This window comes from Hemiscyllium ocellatum, chromosome 5 (genome assembly GCF_020745735.1).
Source record: "Hemiscyllium ocellatum isolate sHemOce1 chromosome 5, sHemOce1.pat.X.cur, whole genome shotgun sequence".
Classification (NCBI taxonomy): Eukaryota; Metazoa; Chordata; class Chondrichthyes; order Orectolobiformes; family Hemiscylliidae; genus Hemiscyllium; species Hemiscyllium ocellatum.
The window spans coordinates 39,178,301-39,197,812 of NC_083405.1; the positions used below are offsets into that span (position 1 = coordinate 39,178,301).

General features: G+C 38.5%; 1 protein-coding gene across 5 annotated transcripts in view; it reads right to left on the reverse strand.

Annotated features, from left to right (window-relative positions):
• The window catches only part of LOC132815668 (insulin-like growth factor 2 mRNA-binding protein 3-A), a 130,826-nt gene that overhangs the window by 83,015 nt on the left and 28,299 nt on the right, over positions 1-19,512 (reverse strand). The gene's annotated exons all lie outside the window — the stretch shown is intronic.

Sequence of the window (19,512 nt, forward strand, 5' to 3'; positions counted from 1 at the left end):
ATGTCCAAAGTAGACTGCAACACAGGATTCAAAATGTTTCTCTACATTCTTCATTTGGTTACTGGAATATCAAAATCCATGAAACCCAGTAATTAAACAAATCTATATGTAGTTTTACCCAAACACTCAGCACAGATGAAAATATTTGTAGACATTAAAGAATAGAGAAAAAGTGAAGTGAAAGCAGTGAATTGAAAATCTTAAGTGATCACTCAGATTAACAAAAAAAGGGAGTGCAAAATACATGAAATTAGTTACTTCAAAATTACAATATATGCTGCCATTATTTGCAATTATCAAGTGTTCTGCCATCTTACAGGTAAGAATTCACATTGAACTAAAAACTCCAATGCAATCTCATTTTGAGGCAGAAGTTTAAAAATCATTAAATTACAGATACAATAGTGCATCACTTGAATGAGTTATGTTCATGATTTTGAGAAAAGGGCACATTTTCACCACTTAAATTTTTCAAACCCCAAAATTCTTCCAAATTCTCCATTTTTTTTTACACAATTATAATCCAGTCACAAAAGTTGGACAATTATCAATGACATTTACATTGAAGGTAAAAAGGGTTACACACCAACATTGCTATTTAACAAAAGGATTCTTACCAAATGTAATCTTGCAGAAATCTGTTTTATAGACTAACCTAATTTCATGATTTATCTGCAACTGACTGAGTCAAAGTGCAATTTGATGATACCAGTTTGGGATACGTACCTCTACAAGTGCAACATATGAATATATAATGCAACATAAAATGTTTTTATCTATCAAGGCATGTATCAATGTATCAAACTAAATACCAAAGCTTACAGAACTTTTACCTTATTCTGCTCCAAGATGGCTCAAAATTTAACATTTGTATCTGCAACGGTGTGATGGTGTTTCATTCTAAGGAAACATTGAAGTTGAAGCCAATTCAGCCTTTTGCAATATGGCTTTTTTAAAAAAGTCTCAATTTGGGCTGTGGTTGACTGAAAGTTGTGCTAAGGAAGGTGTATAAGGAAAAGAAAACAAGGAGTGAAGTTGCACTCTAAGTAAAATAAAAAGGAGAAGAAAGAGATTCTAATTGATTTAGAATATTCTCACCTTGAAATTATGTTCAAAAATCTTAATGTGCAGTGCCATTTAAGAGCATCATTTGGAAGATTCACATACATGCTATTTATTAAAATGCATCAATTGCAATTATTTTCCTAAAAGAATCTAATACTGGAATTTATTTGGGATAAAAATCAGAATGCCCAAACAAATGCAAACTCTTGGGGAATCATGTTTATGCCATCTGGATGAACCATGATTCAAAAAAAATTCAAAAAAATTAATAAAATGCTACGGAAAGAATTGCAAAAACAAAAAGTAGAGACTATCCTACACGTTGGGTTGCAAAAAGGGTTAGGTGGTAGTATTAATGAATGCAAAGGAAGGTTCTAGTTAAATGTATTATTTTGAAAGTTCAATTTAAAAAACAATTAAAACACCACAGCATGTTAACCTTTGAAACCAGTATTTTAAAGCACTGTGAATCAACAACAGTCAATTAACTGCATTAAGTTACATGAGAGTACAGTAAGTCAATAGCTGGAAAAAAAGAGATAGATCAACTTTCTGTACATGCCTCCTCAGTAAAGGAGGGAATATAGAAACACTGCGGGAATGATCAAAACAAAGTGGAAAATATCAAGACTAAGAATGTCACTATTCTTAACATCCCCAAAATGCTGTCAATGAGTTTACTATTTTCCATACTGATGACCCTAGCAATGAAATCAGATATTGCATGGAATGGAAAACTGCTCAAGCAGAGCAAGTTGAAACATTTAGAAATAATGTGATTAACTTCCTGAACTTTAGACACACCCATTGGTTAATTCACTATATCAAAATCAATTAGTAGAACAAACACCAAGACAAGAAAAGGAAATCAACCGAATTCTGGTGAAATCAATGGGGTGAATTCAGCTATTTTCAAATGCAAAATTGTGGTTTATCCAGGACATCAAAACAGGACAACTTAAAATAAAGGATGCCACATAAGTAATAGTTGTCTATGTTAAGATTTTGGGGAGGGGAAAATAACTGCATTACAGGGACTTCTAGAAGATTCCAGATGGATTTCCAGAAAGCCAGCAAATGCCCATCCATAATAATGGAGCACTTTACCAGACAAGGTCAGTGGAAGTCAAAGACTGTATGTGCTGCCCACACCATGGCACAATTATTGTCACCTTCTACTCATCTTATGACCACTTATTTCTGAACTAGCCAAACACTTGGGCGAATTACTACAGTTTTGAGCAAGTTTTCTACATAAACATGAAGAATTTACTTACATTTATAAAGACTACGCATTGCAATTGTTATGCAGATCCTGCAGTGACCATGAGGTCATTTGACAATGATAGCCAACATACCACTTAAGGAAGCAATGGTCCTTTGCACTGCAACTCTAATGGTGATACACACCTGCCCCAATGAACAAGTGCCGATTCTCACAATAAACATACAAACCCAGCAACCAGAAGAATCTAATACTGGAATTTATTTGGGATAAAAATCAGAATATCCAAGCAAATGCAAACTCTTGGGGAATCATGTTTATGCCATCTGGATGTACCATGATTCAAAAAAAATTAATAAAATGCTACGGAAAGAATTGCAGAAACAACAAGTAGAGACTATCCTACACGTTGGGTTGCATTTCAGTTCTGTTTTAATGACACTCATGTCCAAGTAGATAGTGTTGCCAGGGATGTTCATGAGACCCAACTCTCTCAAACATCCTTTGTTGGGTTCCACAAGAAATGAGTCCTTGGTGAACAAACACCCAAACACAAACCCTTTAAACATGAGATATAAAGGATTTCCTTCAGGATTTAGTGGACTCCACTCTGCATCAAATTCACAATCGGAGTGGAGTAGTCATATCAGCTCCTTTTCCTCTTTGTTTAGGTCAAAAAAAAACTTAGCAGAGCCAACTGGTCTTGTCGAAAATCAAACAACAGGAGAGTGACATGACTACCCTTTTTATTTGCAGTCGCACTAATCACGAATGACTTCACTCTTCATGTAAAATTTTTTTTAAAAATCAAAATAGGAGAGGTAGCCATGAGAAAGTAGTCAGTATATTCAGGAGTGTTTCTGGAACAAACGTGTTGTGGTTCCATCTATGGATCAGGCTTTTTTGGATCTGGTAATGTGGCAGGTTTAATAAAGGACCTCAAAAGAGTAAGAGTGAGAACATGTGCAGGGGAAAGAGCAAAGTTTTGAGTTTTGTGAAACAAGAAGTTCAGCTGAGCATGCATCAGATAAGAACTTGCAGTTAAGAATGAGGTGCTGGAGGCAAGGATAATGGATTAACAAGGTGGAAAAACATTCATTATGTAGAGCCATTTAACAATATTGGAAGCATTCAGTACGTAAGGTTCAGTTAACAAGGTGAAAAAGTATTCATTATGCGAAGCCGGTTAAGGTTAAAAACAAACAAACATTCATTGTGTAACAGCAGATGGCTTAACCTTTACTGTTGATGCTTGCTGATTGTAATGGTCACCCAATCAATATGTATGTTGCTGTATCTGGATGCTCCTCCCTATAAAATGACTATATCATTCATTAAGAAACTGCTATTCCAGAGAAAACCGTGAGCTCATGTCTCTGTGCACATGGACAATTAATCATTCTCTCCCTCCAGAGCCCAGAATAAAGATGAAGGAGGTAAAACTATACTGTGTCTGAATGTTTTGCTTAGATTGATGGGGGAACGGGATGACAAAAAGATCTCTTAGGAAACATTGACCATATATGTTGTTAAATTTAACATTCAGTCTGAGAATGAGGAACTTGGATCTGAAACAGCTGTACTCAACAAAAGAAAAGTAATTACATTAGAGTTAGGGTAGAGTTGGCTGGAAAGAACTATGAAAGGAGATCAATGGAAAAGATTAAAAATCACAATCACCTGAAGGAGCAGCGCACTGAAAGCTAGTGCTTCCAATTAAGTCTGTTGGACTATAACCTGGTATTGCGTGACTTTTAACTTTGTACACCCCAGTTCCAACACCAGCATCTCCAAATAATGCCATAGAAATAATGAGAAACAAATAAAACAGCATGTGTGAAGATAGACTTGAGGAAGAATGATAACTGATCATGGTCAACTAAAAATGAACTTATAAAGGTAGTACTAGTTTGAAAGAAGAAACATTCAATGTGGAAAAGACTAATGGTAAACCAAAGGATTGGGAAAACTTTAAAAGAGAAAAAAAAGTTGAAGATAAGTTGTTTAAAAACAGACAATAAGAGCTTCATTAAATATATCTTTTAAGAAAATCAAAAAATGAAAATGAAATGAAATGTATAGAGATCTCCTAGGGAATGAGGTAAGGGAAATAATAGGAAAGCAGGAAATGACAGAGGAATTGAATCAGTCACACAGTATAGAAACAGACACTCCAGTCCAACCAGAATCCCAAACTAAACTAGTCCCACCTGCCTGAGCTAGGCCACTATCCCTCCAAACTTGTCTTCATTGTGTACTGATCCAAATGCCCCTTTCGAATGTTCTAACTGTACCTGCATCCATTTCCTCTGAAATGTTAATCCCACACACAAACCACCCTCTAACAAAAGTGCCCCATATGTTTTTAAATCTTTCTCCTCTCACCTTAAAAAAAGCCCCTAGCCTTGGAAACCTCCCACCTGAGGGAAAGACACCCATTCACTTTATCTATACCCCTCATTTTATAAACCTCTATAAAAAGGGTCACCTCTCAATACCCAATGCTCTAGTGAAAGAAGTAGAAAAGGAAGCTGGAAAAGCACAGCATGCCAGGCAGCATCAGGAAGTGGATAAATCTGACATTTTAGATTTAACCCTTCTTCAGGATTGGAGATAGGGGTAGGGAGGAATGGTAAGGTGGTGATAGGGGAATAGGTAGGCATGACCTGATCTACTTTGGATTCCAACATCCGTAGTTTTTGTCTCCAGTGAAAGAAGTCACAGCCTGTCTTTATCACTCAAAGCCACCATTCCTGGGAAGATCTTTAAATCTCTTCTAAACCCTCTCCAGCTCACCTTCAAGATAAAACAGATTTAAACAAACTGCTGACTGTGCCAAACAATTCAATTCTGTCTCTAGGCAGGATGCCAAAGATCCTAATCTCTTGCCAATTCTCTCGATTCTTTATTCAAACTCCACTTCAGGTCTCTCTCCTTCTCTTTCCTTTATTTCCGCATTCTACCTTTTCCATTAAACTTCAAATCAAGTTTAGGGAATAGCATCGATCTTTCTATTGGCCACTTTGCAATGATCTGATCATAACATTGACTTTCAAACCATAAACTATTACTACCTTTTCAAAAGGACGACAATGAAATTGGGAGTGATATATGGTGGTTGTTGCTTAATGTTAGCAACTCCTTGTCAGTATGCTGCTCATCATCCTTGGTGTCAATACACATTTGATTCATATCAGGTCCCTGGGACACTGGAGCTTGCTTTGTCAGTTTGTCTATATCTAGTTACCTTCCCATCCACAAAATACCTGTTGTTTTGGCTATTGCCACTATTGCATTTCCTACTGTGCGCCACACTATTATTAAAATGCTTTGCAAAAGGTGAGTAAAACCTTTCAGTGTAAACCATCTGTAACATTCTTCTGTCCAGATGAAGAAATCACAAAAGTGTCAACTTGTATGTTTTCTCCACAGATGCAAATCTCCTGAATACTTCTAGAACCTACTTATTTCATATTTCCAGGCTGTGCAGTCCTTTGCTTTTTCTTAGTTTAACCCATTATGCCAACTCTATCTCAAAAGATCCTAGAGCCAACTGTGAAATAACAGTTTGCAAATTCTTTTATTTCATTCAAACAAATCATACAATACATTGTTTTCCTTTAATATTAAATATGCCATTGTTGAAATTGATGGGAACAGATTTCTTTACAAAAAGGATATTCCATCTGAAACTGCTTTACATATAAAAAAAATCCAAAATCCTCTGAAGATTCTCACAGTAGACATGGGTCATATTTCGTTAATCACTTATCCCTAGTTAGTAGATCTGGTGGTTTGCTCACCAAGTCTTTCTCAGTACTAAGATAGATTCATTAAAGTCCTTTACAGAAAGCAACAAATCTGGTCTGCCCATCCAATCCTATCTAACAAAAGTGCCCCATATCTTTTTAAATCTTTCTCCTCTCACCTTAAAAATATGCCCCTAGCCTTGGAAACCTCCCACCTGAAGCCATTGAGTCATCCAAGTACAAGAACAGGCAAATATAATACAATTAGTAAGTTTCTGGCTCAAATTATTAATAAGTGGAAAAAGTCAAAAGTAATCTTGAGGGCCATTCAGTCCACTATATCTGTGACAGCTATGACTATTACTTAAATGGAACTGAATGACCCTGGCAGAACCCAAACTGGTCATCATTGAGCAGGTTATAGCTGAGCAGGTGCTGCTTGATAGCACTATTGATAAGAACTTTACTGATAATTGAGAGAAGACTGATTCGTCAGATTAGATTGGTCTTGTCTTTTATATACAGGATACGATGCTCATGAGCAAAACTAACGTAGTGTACAAAATCCCATGCAAGGACTGCACAAAACACTACATAGGACAAACAGGAAGACAGCTAACAACCCGCATCCATGAACACCAACTAGCCATGAAACGACATGACCAGCTATGCTTAGTAGCCACACACGCAGATGACAAACAACATGAATTCGACTGGGACAACACTACTATTATAGGGCAAGCATCCACAGATTCTTTCAACAAACACATCGACCTGGTCCCAATATACCGACCACTGCAGAGGACAGCAACTGACAACCGGAAGCGGCAGAGACAAGCCACTATAAATGCCGGAGGAAACATCACAGAAGCGCTTCACAGGAGGCTCCCAAGCACTGAGGATGTCATCTAGAAAGGGGACGAAACGTTTTGCAACAAAAACTCCCAGTTCAGCGAACAGAACCACAACAATGAGCACCCGAGCTACAAATCTTCTCACAAACTTTGATTCCCTTTACCTACCAGCCTTTCCTTTTACCCTGACAGGAATATACTTTCTCTGGGTTCTTGTTATCTCCTCTCTGAAGGCTTCCCATTTTCTAGCTGTCCCTTTACCTGCAAACGTCTGCCCCCAATATCTTTCAAAAATTCTTGCCTAATCCCGTCAAAATTGGCCTTTTGTGTGAGAATTAATTTAAAAGCATATAAGAAAATACAACATGTGCACCTAGAAGCATGAGGAGTGTGGTGCTAGAAAAGCACAGCTGACAGGCAGCAGAGTAGGAGAATAGACATTTCAGGCACAAGCCCTTCATCAGGATTCTCCTGCTCCTCTGATGCTGCCTGACCTGCTGTGCTTTTCTAGCACCATACACTCTACTGTGATCTCCAGCATATGCAGTCCTCACTTTCTCCACTTAGAACAGTGTTTAGGACCACCAACTATTGACACAGAGTAGCCAGCTCTCCAGCAGTCATCTATTGACAATTTTGATGAATGGAGAGAAAATAAAACGTCCAGGAGGAGGAGTTCAAGTTGTGGCAAAAGTTTTTGTTATTAACCAAAACAAAGTGAACATTGCAACAGATTTAAATAAGTGAACAGAACATTATGTCAAATGAAAAGAGATCAGTGGCAAAGGAGGGATTTAAGTCATAAATAATTGCAGTGAGAAATCAAGATTGAACACAGATCACCCACGCACTAAGAAAAGTTATGGCAAAGATCGCAGCTGTAAATATCAGAAGAGATTATTGTGTCACATTGGAGCAGAGTGCTGAAAAAAAAACAAGCTTTACTGTGTCCCAAATAGTCACAGTTTAAAAAGTACCCAGAATTTCCTAATCTACAGACTTTTAGACCCAGGTTAAAGTATGGAACAAGTTCCTGTACTTAAGAAGCTCTATTACAAATAAATATATTCTCAATACAGATAAACAATTATGAACCCTCAACTATCCACTCTACTAGTTTAACCTCTCACCCATATGAAACGTCCCACTCTACAGAGATAGGTAGACAGACAAAATGTGTAATTAAAAAAAATAGGTGTTTTGGGCAGAGGGAAAGACTGGGAGGCAGTTCAATAGTTTCAGTACACAGGGGTTTGCTAAAATGGTCCTTTTGCAGAGCTTCTTCCTTCGAGGTACTCCCTACTGGCGGTGCAGGATAACAGGTTCTCATGTATAGCAAAGGACACTTAGCAATTAAAAAGTCAAGCTTATTGTAACTGTAAGGGGAAACAAAGTAGCTTTCTTCAAGCTTAAGATACTGTTCACTGCAAAGGAAGGGCAGCTCCTCCCTTTAAGGAGTTTGCCCTGAACATACACACCTGCATGCTATTGTGACCTGGAAACCAGTCACACTGTTAGCAGGCAAGAGGCTTGTGGCATTAACAACTGGTTCCTATTTTACAACCGACCAATCAGCTACTTGCTGCTGGCCAAATCTGCATTCATACACAGCTCCCTGCTCCAGCTCATCTGAAACTAGGTTTTCTACAGGCCTTGAACTAGCATTTACAACGAGTGTTAGGTAACTGACTTATAAAAAGGGCAATCCTTGGTTTTAAACTAGTCCTTTGCCCATTTCAGTCCACTTACAAAAAAAAAGTTTTTTTTATTAAGATATGTCTTCAAGAAAATTAAATTCAAAGAAATGGTTTTTGGGTGGGGGGTGGAAACGTGAGAGAGGGGAGGGGGAAAACAAGATAAATATTCCTTACATTCGAATCGTTGGTTTAGACGGTTGCCCAAGTTGACTGTCAGCCAGATTAAACAGATGTCAATGTTACTTCTTTGGAAAGGAGAAAGTTAGGGTTATGATTTTTTTAAAAAAAACTATCAAAATTTATTTCTATTTCCAGCTTGCCCGTTATACTCATCTTGAGCCGAACATCTCTCACCTCAGAAATTAATTCTGGAAAAAGGTTTGAAAAATTTTTCACAAAGTTATTTTCTCTCTTTGCTAAAGGTACTGAGACTGATGTGTTAAGTACACTAAGCCAGAGAGAAATTTTTGAATTTAATCAGAGACTGGAATCCTTCAGTAAAAATAGAACTGTGATTATGGCTTGTTGTTTTTTTTTAAATATTACCGCCAGAGTCCAGGATCCAGAGGTTAGCAGGGAAAAGTCCAATAACCTCTTTCTAGCACTTCCAGAAGAGAAACAAACCAGTTACTGCTGCTTGGGTCAGCAGCTGTCAAACCCACCATGTTGTAGGTTACATTAATGCAGACAGACAGCCTAAATGCACTGCATTTCACAACACTCCACTACGCCCCATCCCGGAACACTTGACTAGTGTCACTGAATCAGGATCGCTGTCCAGGAAAGCGCAGCCTGAGAAATTTCCAAAATTTTGATGTCCTCTCAGCACATCCCTGGTGTGACAGGTGATTTTACACACAAAAAAATCACAATTCCCACAAATTGCATCAGTCTTCATAAAAGGAAACAAATGTTTCCAAAGTACTCAATTCACTAGCCCAGTCCTCTACTGTACTTGAAATTTTCCTACGAGTCCTTAATAGGTCTAAACATTTCTCCTAGCAAAACACTTGGTTCTGAAGGTTTCATATTTCATCATCTTTTAGTTCTAAACTGTGAAAAATTGATTTCAAGCGTGTGGGGATAAACCCCCTTTTTTGTTTTAAAGGAGGTCTATGAAAGGTCTATTGGAACTTTAAGGAAATAAAATTGAAAAATCACATGGTATCAGCCAATTGCTGGACTGGTTTTCTGGAAGACACCCGATTACGTTTTCCTCCATCTGCTGAACAATGCTTATAGCCATTGGAGATTGTTTTCGTTTTCAGTTGATTAGTTCGTGTCCAAACTACCCAAGAAAAGCTCCCAAACTCAGTCCTCATATTTCTGATAAAAAAAAAGTTTTGCAACCTGTGTTGTACCTGGTACTTTAATTCAGAAGCTTTTGCAACAAGCTTTTATAAAAAGGCATTTTCCTCAATTTTTTTCCCCCCATATTTAGCCACATCCACCTTCATGCACCAGGACGTGGACCAAAAGTTAAAAACTTAGACATCTCAAATTTCACTGCTTTTGCCTTCAACAAGCATTTATTGGCCAAAGGTAGTATGTTCACCCTAGTGGCAGAGAAATCAGATTAGTTTTCCTTTTGATGTGAGCTCACATATTTGTTCTAGGCCAATTTTGGGAGGTTTGCAATATTTTCCATCTTATAATAATGTATTATCAAGGTTTGTATCTTGGTTAAACCAATCTGCTTCATAAATCATTAATTTTGTTTTTTTTTTAAAAATTGAACCTGGTTGATGGATCCCTTCATTTAACAAAGTACATGTTTGGTCATTTGAGAAATGGGAAAAATAGTTAAATTTATTTTGTGACCCATGAAGTGGTAGGACTAGAGAAAGAGGATTCAGTGCTCCCAACTTGGTTATAAATTTATACTTTCAATGCATTTTGGGGTGCACTCTTTAAACATATTAAAATGTTACCTTTTGAATGTAGGTTTGCTCGCTGAGTTGAAAAGGTTCATTTCCAGATGTTTTGTTACCTTACTAGGTAACATCTTCAGTGGACCTCATGCGAATCAATGCTGAAATTCCTGCTTTCTATTCATATGTTTGGATTTCTTTGGGTTGATGATTATGTCATTTCCTGTGGTGAAGTCACTTACTGTTCCTTTTCTCAGGGGTGGTAGATGGAGTCTGACTCTATGTTTATGTTGATAGAGTTCTGGTTGGAATGCCATGCTTCTAGGAATTCTCGTGCATGTCTTTGTTTGTTTTGTCCTAGGATGGATCGATTGTCCCAGTTAAAGTGAGAGAGAGTCATGTCTTTTTGTGGCTAGTTGGGGTTCATGTAGAAACAGGCAGAAAACTAGTCATCAGGATACATGAACCCCAACTAGCCACAAAAAGACATGACCCCCTCTCACTGGTATCCTCACATACGGATGAGGAAGGACACCACTTCAACTGGGACAACACATCCATCCTCGGACAAGCCAAACAAAGACATGCATGAGAATTCCTAGAAGCATGGCATTCCAACAGGAACTCTATCAACAAATACATCGAGTTAGACTCCATCTACCAACCCTGAGAAAAGTAACCGGAAGTGACTTCACCACAGGAAATGACATCACCAACCCAGCCATAAATAGAAAGCAAGAGTTTTCAGCATTGCTTCGCCTGAGATCCACTGAAGATGTTACCTAGTAAGGTAACAAAATATCTGGAAATGAACCTTTCAACTCAGCGAGCAAACCTACATACAAAACCTCAACCTGAGCTACAAATCTTCTCAACACTTGCTAAATGTTACCTGCTAATCTTCTTGCATTGGCCTCCATAACCACCTTTCCAAAGCCTGCCTGTACAATTTATAATCTTCCTAATTATTTAATGAATGAGATTCTGCTCTCTCCAATATTTAATTTATTTTCTTCATAAATCTTTTCCTTCAAATGGAATATGCCCAATTTGGGCCAAACTGCTCTTTTATAATATTTAAATTGCTCCATTCCACCTTTAATCTGGAATTAAACTTTTCCTCAATCCATTAGACTGGCACTTTTAAAAGCAGAAGTGAAGTGAGCAATTGTGTATTTTTACTTTTGCTAGTTTCTGGTTTATTTCCAAAATTATTTTAAACCCAATTAGTGCTAAGTTGTTGCGACTATTAGATGATTTTCTACTGTTACAATCCATTTGGTCATGTTTTCTGTTTTACTGGACTGGAGGGAGGCACACTGATCATTCTTTCAGAGATTTTTTTCCCCAGTCTATAAATAGTAATAAAATTAGAAGACTTCAATTATCTTTATATTCTTTTGATACACATTGTTGTAATTTGTTCATCTCCTTCCCACTCTTTTGATTTCTAGAGCACCCAGTATAAAACGGTCACTCTTCCTCAAATCAAATCAAACCGGAGAGATTTGGTACCCAACCATCTAATAAACACGATGACAACCTACTTGATTACAACTCCTCTTTCACCTTTTTCTCGTTAGGACCTGGTCTTGATTGTGTTTACATGGTTACTTTTGAGCCGTGTTATTTTACAATCTGTGCCTCCAGCTCAATTACAAACTACACCAACAAACATCCAAATGTAATAATAAAAAGTAGAACCGCAAATGCTGGATGTTTGAAAAAAAAGTGCTGGTGAAACTTGGGTCTGGCAGCACGGGCAGAGAGAAGTACAATTAGTTACATTTACAAACATTCGTTCCCTTCGCCACTAACATACTGCTGCTAATATCTACAAAATGCACCGAAGAAATTCAAGGACCCTGAGCCATCACCTTCCAAATCCATCACCAACAGTCTAGAACCACAAGGGCAGCCAATATATGGAAAGATAACCACCTGCAAGTTCCCCTCCACAAAGCACACCCTTCCAACGTGGAAATATATTGCTGTTTTTCTGTTTCATAGGGTCAAAACCCTAGAACTCCATAATGATATTGAATCGAACTACAACTAGATTGAAACAGTTCAAGAAAACAGCTCAACACCACCTTTTTAACACATTATATTCTTTTTAACTCTTAATTTCTTCAATCTGGTCACTGCCACATTAATGTGACATTTATTGACTGTAAATCTGTCCCCTCATATCATTTCTGTTGCTCTCTGCTATTTCTGATTCTAAAAACAAAATATGGGGAAACTAAAACTGGCACTTCTACAATAAAACATAAATGTGGCAGTCAACCACTGAAATATTGCCCAATTTGTGAAGGATAGAAAGACACATGGATTTCATATGGGGCACCATAACCACATACAGGAAACAAAGAAAGTCTCCAGTAGAAGTGAGATAATTAGACTAGGGGATACATATGTAGTTCGGTCCACATTTTACAGCAGCATAATACTTATTCAAAATCTTTATGCCATGGTTATCATGAAAGGTTGTCATTGTTGACAGCAGATCTGTTTAATTTAGAAGCTGCATTGTCATAATAGCAATAAAGTACGGACCATCAATTTTCAACTTGGATCATTTGATCTTGATCTAGTCTTTCATGGACTAGAGGGTTTTTAAAATGAAGACAAAAAAATTTAAGATGGCTGCCAGGTTGATGAAAACAGTGCAAGATAAAACATAAATGGAAACTAAAATAACATTTTAAAAACAAAAGGCAATGAAACTCAGGTCAGCCACAGGGGAAAAAAAAATGGGGGTCTTCCATTTATTGTACAGTTGCAGCTTTTTAGAAATTTTAGTCACCTGCAGATCATTCAGCTTTATAAAGCAATCAAGCCAGATACAGGAACACATGAATACATTGTATATGGAGCTGAACAGCTTTTGGGCAGAACAGAGAAAAATGATTTCTTACAGAAAGGAATGGAAGACTCTCTTCCCACCACAAAAAGCTACATTACCCTTTGTATCCTGAGACTGTTTGGTGTTGCATTATTTTCTCAGAATTAGTAGGTAATGAAATCTTGCATTCATGAAAGCCTCATGATTGGATTCTGAATTTTAATTGAAATAGGATTCAACTGCAGGTCATAAAAGATTGTTGCAAACCAACAGCATTAAAAGAGGGGAGCTGTTTCACCTCTCCTCAGTTGTAATAAATTCGATTTCTTGGTCAGAAGCTCCCACAGGTAAAATGAGGGGATTGAGCAGAACAAAAACAAATGTTACTTCAAAAAGCTCATCAAAAAGAAGCTGCAAAAAGATTTTACCTGCGGTGTGAAATAAGTGCTAAAATTCTCCACATTTGGATGTTAATGCTCCCACAAAGATATTTTTTTTTAGAGAACTAAAATCATGGTCCTTGGAATAATTTTTTTTTAAAAAGGTACCTAGACACATAGAAGTGTAACAAATTACAAAACCGATGACAAATTACAAACGCAGCGGAAATCAAGGACAGGAGAACAGAAGTTAAAAATTGCAACATCAAGGTAAGAACTAGAATGGTGTCAAAAAGAGGAAAGAGGTTTCTAGGAGCAAGAATGGAAACTCAAAAATGTTAAGAAACAAAAAGAGAAAAGGAGCTCAAACTGAGGTAGCACAAGCTAAGAGAATATAATCCTGATAAAGCAGCTGTCAAATACAGACTTATGAGCTGAAGTACTCAAGTTTAATCCTCAAAAGGAACAGATGGGCATCTTCACATCTTGCACAGCTGTAAAACAATGGACACTGCTGTTGAAGAGGAACAAGACAGGCTTTAGGTTTCTGTACCCTCAAGAATCCACCTAATCAGACATACCTGGCATTTGAATGGTTTAGGCAGCTTACCTTCGATCAATGGACACATGCACTTTAAATGGAGGCCACCTACAGAAAGACATTTTGCTTTCAATAATAGATACATTAATATGCCAAGGGAAAAAAAAAGATTCAAGCAGAGATCAACTACACTGGGCTACCCAACAGACTATTCTGAGGAGGATGAGGAAGAGAGCGATGCATATGGAGTTCTGAATAGGCAAGTTGTAATCTGAGTTGTTAAATAAATCTGTCTGAGATTTTCAAGTAAACTGAAGCTCTGCTATTTAATCTGCACATCAGCCAATAACACAAGAATTTGTGCAAACAGATGTGGGGGGGGGGGGGGTGGAAAGAAGGAGTTTCACTGGCATAGAGAGGCTTGATTGATAACAAAGAATAAATATTCATGCAATAAGGATGGTGAGCTTATTGAAAAGCTGAAAGAGTATCATAGTAATTTACAGTAAAAAAAGACAAAAAAATTGTCAATTTTGGGCAATCAAGTCAGATGCCTGGTACAAGCCCTCCTGGAATTGTAACGAGAGCGCCAGAGAGAGCACGAGAGAGAGATCTCATAAGAAAGGGTCAAATGATGTCTTTTTAACCTGAAGGCCACCACACCTCAGGCAAGGGGAGAGTTGAGATGGGGAGAGCAAACCAACCACCCAGTCTCCCGACATAAACCAACCCCAACATTAAACTAACCCTAAAAGTAGCAAGACTGATAGCATTTGCAAAATACAGCGATAATCAAAGGAAATTCTGTGTCTTGCTAGGAATTCTATGATTTCACAGGCATCTTATACAAAATTTAGGATTTTGAAAATGGTAGGCCTATGCTTTTTAGATTTAGCTAATTTAAAACGGTTTTTGTAAGCAGAGAATTTAAAGATTACTACTGGAAATTAGAAGTCACACATTCAACGCTTCAGGCCATCTTGAAAGTGGGATTTCTGGCCCTAACTTATGGGATGTGCCAGAAAAGCACTTTTGCCGAGAAGTAAATTTTGGAATTTACCATCTTCAATTGATTCTTGGGGCTAGATGTCAGCTGATCGCCCTAAATGTTAGGGTGGCATAGTGGCACAGTGGTTAGCACTGCTGCCTCACAGAGCCAGAGAACCGGGTTCAATTCCCACCTCAGGCAACTGTGTGTGGAGTTTGCACATTCTCCCAGCGTCTGCGTGGGTTTCCTCCGGGTGCTCCGGTTTCCTCCCAGCGTAAAAAAAGGTGCAGGTTAGGTGAATTGGCCATGCTAAATTGCCCGTAGTGTTAGGTGAAGGGATAAATGTAGGGGAATGGGCCTGGGTGGATTGCTCTTCGGACAGTCAGTGTGGACTTGTTGGGCCAAAAGGGCCTGTTTCCACATAGTAAGTATCTAAATCTAATGCAAGTAATCATGTAAACTAAAATCATTTTCTCAGCAGGCGCTTTGACAAAGGCAAAGACTGAGTTTCTAGTTATAATGCATATCTTTTCTTGCAAAAGATTTTTTTGTTTTCAAAAGCTCATGTTTAGGAACAGTAGAAAATAGGAAACCATTGTAGCCACACAAATCAAGAACATCGGCAAGCAGTAGATGCACTTGGTGCCAGAAACTAAAAAAAAGCAAACAGTATAGGATAAGCAGTCTATTGCTCCTATATTGAAACAATTCAATGTTTCAAGATCAAGTGAATCCTTAGAAGAGTATAAAGAAAGTAGGAGTATACCTTAGAGGAAATCAGGAGGGCAAAAACAGGGACATGAGATAGCTTTGGCAAATAGAATTAAGGAGAATCCAAAGGGTTTTTACAAATATATTAAGGACAAAAGGGTAACTAGGGAGAGGAGATTAGGGCCCTCAAAAGATCAGCAAGGCGGCCTTTGTGTGGAGCCACAGAAAATGGGGGAGATACTAAATGAATATTTTGCATCAGTATTTACTGTGGAAAAGGATAAGAAAGACAGAGACATCTTGCAAAATGTCCAGATTACAGAGGAGGAAGTGCTGGATGTCTTGAAACGGGTAAAAGTGGATAAATCCCCAGGACCTGATCAGGTGTACCTGAGAAGTCTGTGGGAAGCTAGAGAAGTGATTGCTGGACCTCTTGCTGAGATATTTATATCATTGATAGTCACAGGTAAGGTGCCGAAAGACTGGAGGTTGGCAAACATGGTGCCACTGTTTAAGAAGGGTGGTAAAGACAAGCCAGGGAACTATTGACCAGTGAGCCTGACCTCAGTGGTGGGCAAGTTGTTGGAAGGAATCCTGAGGAAAAGGATGTGCATGTATTTGGAAAGACAAGGACTGATTAGGGATAGTCAACATGACTTTGTGCGTGGGAAATCATGTCTCACAAAGTTGATTGAGTTTTTTGAAGAAGTAACAAAGAAGATTGATGAGGGCAAAGCAGTAGATTTGATCTATATGGACTTCAGTAAGGCATTGGACAAGGTTCCCCATGAGAGACTGATTAGCAAGGTTAGATCTCACGGAATACAGGGAAAGCTAGCCATTTGGATAGAGAACTGGCTGAAAAGTAGAAAAAGGGAGGATGGTGGTGGTGGAGGGTTGTTTTTCAGACTGGAGGCCTGTGACCAGTGGTGTGCCACAAGGATCGGTGCTGGGCTCTCTACTTTTTGACATTTACATAAACGATTTGGATGCGAGCATAAGAGGTACAGTTAGTAAGTTTGCACATGACACCAAAATTGGAGGTGTAGTGGACAGTAAAGAGGGTTACCCTCAGATTACAACAGGATCTTGACCAGATGGGCCAATGGGCTGAGAAGTGGCAGATGGAGTTTAATTCAGATAAATGCGAGGTGCTGCATTTTGGGAAAACAAATCTTTGCAGGACTTATACACTTAATGGGAAGGTCCTAGGGAGTGTTGCTTAACAAAGAGACCTTGGAGTGCAGGTTCATAGCTCCTTGAAAGTGGAGTCGCAGGTAAATAGGATAGTGAAGAAGGCGTTTTGTATGCTTTCTTTTATTGGTCAGAGTATTGAGTACAGGAATTCGGAGGTCATGTTGCAGCTGTACGGGACATGGGTTAGGCCACTGTTAGACTACTGCATACAATTCTGGTCTTCCTATCGGAAAGATGTTGTGAAACTTGAAAGGGTTCAGAAAAGATTTACACAGATGTTGCCAGGGTTGGAGGATCTGAGCTACAGGGAGAGACTGAACAGGCTGAGGCTGTTTTCCCTGGAGCGTCGGAGGCTGAGGAGTGACCTTATATAGGTTTACAAAATCATGAGGGGCATGGATAGGATAAGCAGACAAAGTCTTTTCTCTGGGGTCAGGGAGTACAGAACTAGAGGGCATAGGTATAGGGTGAGAGGGGAAAAGATATAAAAGAAACCTAAGGTGCAACCTTTTCATACAGAGGATAGTATGTGTATGGAATGAGCTGCCAGAGGATGTGGTGGAGGATGGGACAATTGCAACATTCAAGAGGCATTTGGATGGGTATGTGAATAGGAAAGTTTTGGAGGGGTATGGGCTAAGTGCTGGCAGGTGGGACTAGTTTGGGTTGGGATATTTGGTTGGCGTGGACGGGTTGGACCAAAGGGTCTGTTTCCATGCTGTCCATCTCTATGACTCTATCTTTGCAATTTTATTCAGTGCAAAGGGACACTGGATTCACCTGTGCAAGAAAATCTGGTTTTCAAGACATAACTACAGGCTACAATAGAATGCAACAATACAGAAAACACATGTAAGCAGCAATATCCGAGTGTGCAACAGAGCCCTGCATAACCACGTGCATACGTTAGTTCAGCAGCAGGACTATAAAAGGGTGACAGCTCAATGGAAGAGCTTACAATAAGAAAGCATATAAGCTTTCCAGTGACACCGCAGCAGTATAAGATGTATACACAATGCAGAGTAGCAATTCAGTACCATCGATGAGATATATTGCAAAAATTCACCAAGTCACCTCTCCAAACCCATGAGCATTTAGAAGGACAAAGGCAACAGATACAGGATAACACCACCATCTGCAAGTTTTCTCCATGCCAATCATCCAGACTTGCAACGGTTCCTTCATTGTTGTTGCATCAAAGTGCTGAATTCCCCCTCACTCTCCACGGTTCGGTAAGGCAACTAACCATTACTTCTTAAAACCAACTAGGAATGGGCAATAAGTGCTGGCCAAGCCAATGAGGCTACATCCCATGAATGTTGACTGAATCAAAAAAATGATAAAATTCAGTTAGAGACTGATGCTAATATGCCTGAAGAAAATAGGTAAACACATTCAAGACTAAAGTCAGCAAGACAGCTCGCAGAAATATCCTACTTGAAGAATATGTACCATTAACCACCAGAATGACGCAGGTAAAAAAAAAATAATTCGACAACAGTTAAACTGACTGCATATAAAAGTGGAACTTTTTTCCTTACATTGGTACACATGTTAGCTGTGGCATTTCCCCACAGAAATGTATTTTACTTGGTGAACACAAGCGCACCAGCAATAATATAACAACTTGTGTCAACAGAACTGAACATTGCAACCACTCACAAGATACCAATTGTAGCAGAACAGGTCAAAGAACAGCAACATCAAGTTGGTCTAAACTTTGCAACAAATGTACTAAATAGCTTTCAATGCCATGTAAAGTTTGAAAAAGGTGATATTGTAAAGTCCACTAACTAACCAGCTTCAAGTACAGCCTTGTAATACAAAGAAAAACTGGACATTGCATAAATTTCTCATGTCCATCAACACAAACACTTGTGTTTTTTTGAATTCTGAAGAGAAATGGTACAATCAGGATATACTTGAACTTAAAAATGACTAAACCGTTCTTTAAAGATTTGATTTGGAGATGCCAATGTTGGACTGGGTGAACAAAGTTAAAAATCACCAGTTTATAGTGCAGCAGGTTTATTTGGAAGCACTAGCTTTCAAAGTGATACTCCTTCAACCACCTGATGAAGGAGCAGTACGTGGAAAGCTAGTGCTTCCAAATAAACCTATTGGACTATACAGTGATAGAGAGTCAGAGATGTGCTGCAAAGAAATTGACCCTTAGGTTCAACTTGTCCATGCCAACCAAATATCCCAACCCAATCTAGTCCCACCTGCCAGTAACCAATCTATATCCCTCTAAAATCCTTCCTATTCATATACCGATGGAGATGCCTTTTGAATGTTGCAATTGTACCAGCCTCCACCACTTCCTCTGGCAGCCCATTCCACACACGCACCACCCTCTACGTGAAAAGTCATCCTTTAGGTCTCT